Genomic DNA, 1,699 nt, shown 5'->3' with positions numbered 1-1,699 from the left:
GCCAGCTAGAGAGTAAAAACTAATTTTACAATAATTATGGGAGATTTTAATGCCAAAATAGGTAAAAAGACAGAAGGAGAAACCGTAGTAGGGAACCACGGAATAGGCACTAGAAATGAGAGGGGACAAATGCTAGTCGATTTTGCGGAGGCTCGATCGCTCGATACCATGAATACATTCTTCAAGAAAAAGATTAGAGCGGAAGTGGACATGGAAGTCGCCATCTGACGTCAAAAACGAAATTGACTTCATAATTTCAAATAGGCACGATATAAGATATGTGGATGTCATTAATAAAGTGAATGTTGGCAGCGACCATAGAATGGTCAGAGGCGAAATTAAACAGATATTCAATTCTCGACGACGCAGACCTTAACATTGACCAAATCAACAAACTCTTCAATGACATAATAAAACAGCTGCACTTGAAACAAGCAAAGCTCCAGCAAACTCTTGGTAGAAACTAAACAGCTTCCACAAAAACGTAGGGCCATGAAAGTATCGTCAAACAGGGAATTGAATAAACAAATACCATAAATAAAAAGAAGAGGGAAGGTGTGCGGAAATTCAATACTCAAATAATAAGTGAAGCAGCAATTTCAGGTACCAGCATGGAAGCAACTAAAAGTATACTAGGAAGAGGGAGAAATAAAATATATGCAATAAAGAAACCAGACGTAGAAGAGACATATAACAAGAATTAAATTGTGAGAATAGTGGAGGACTTTTACAGGGATCTATATAACTCAAATGAACGGATAAAAGTAAACGGGTAACTATAGATGTACCTAATATCACAAAAGAAGAAATAATAAGAGCGCTTACAGGCATGAAGAGAGGGAAAACAGTAGGCGTCAATTAGTTTGATACATAAAAAAAGGAGATAAAAAGGATCCATAAAACTACCGACCCATAAGCCTCCTTTCAGTTACTTACAAACTGTTCAAAAAAGTCATCACAGCTCGTATCTCCGATAGTCTGGGTTCAAACCAGCCTACAGAACAGGCAAGTTTCCGCAGTGGATTCTCAACAACAGACCACATCCACACTCTCAGCCAAATAAGAGAAACCCCTGTGTATGGCATTCATCGATTATGAAAAGGCATTTGACTCTGTACAAATACAAGCAGTGTTAGGTGCTATTTGACAACAGGGAGTAGAGGAGGTATATTGTAATATATTGGAAGATATATGCAAAGATGGGACAGCAACCATCAAGCTTCACACGGAAAGCGATAAAATACCAATTAAAAAAGGCGTTCGACAGGGCGACACCATCTCACCAAAACTGTTTACAACCTGCCTAGAAGAAATATTCAAGAAACTAAAATGGGAAAAGAAGGGTATCAAAATAGGAGACGAATACCTAAACAACCTCAGATTTGCAGACGATATTGTTCTCTTCCGTGAATCAGCAAGTGAAATGCAACAATTAATAAACGATCTGAATAGAGAAAGTCTAAAAGTCGGACATGAGATGAATAAGAAAAAGACTAAGATCATGTTCAACTGCAGAGTTCAATTCGAACAAATACATGTACGCAGATGGACTATAGATAACATGAGGCCAAGGGCCAGACCAGTGACAAGATAGCGTGACGCAATAACGAAATTTGGGGCCCAAGACTGGAATACAAAAAATCCAAGACGGTAAAAGTTGTAAAAGATTGGGGGAGGCCCACGTCTTGCAGTGGATTGA

This window comes from Penaeus vannamei, chromosome 17 (genome assembly GCF_042767895.1).
Source record: "Penaeus vannamei isolate JL-2024 chromosome 17, ASM4276789v1, whole genome shotgun sequence".
NCBI classification, from domain to species: Eukaryota; Metazoa; Arthropoda; class Malacostraca; order Decapoda; family Penaeidae; genus Penaeus; species Penaeus vannamei.
This window is presented reverse-complemented; position numbering follows the sequence as displayed.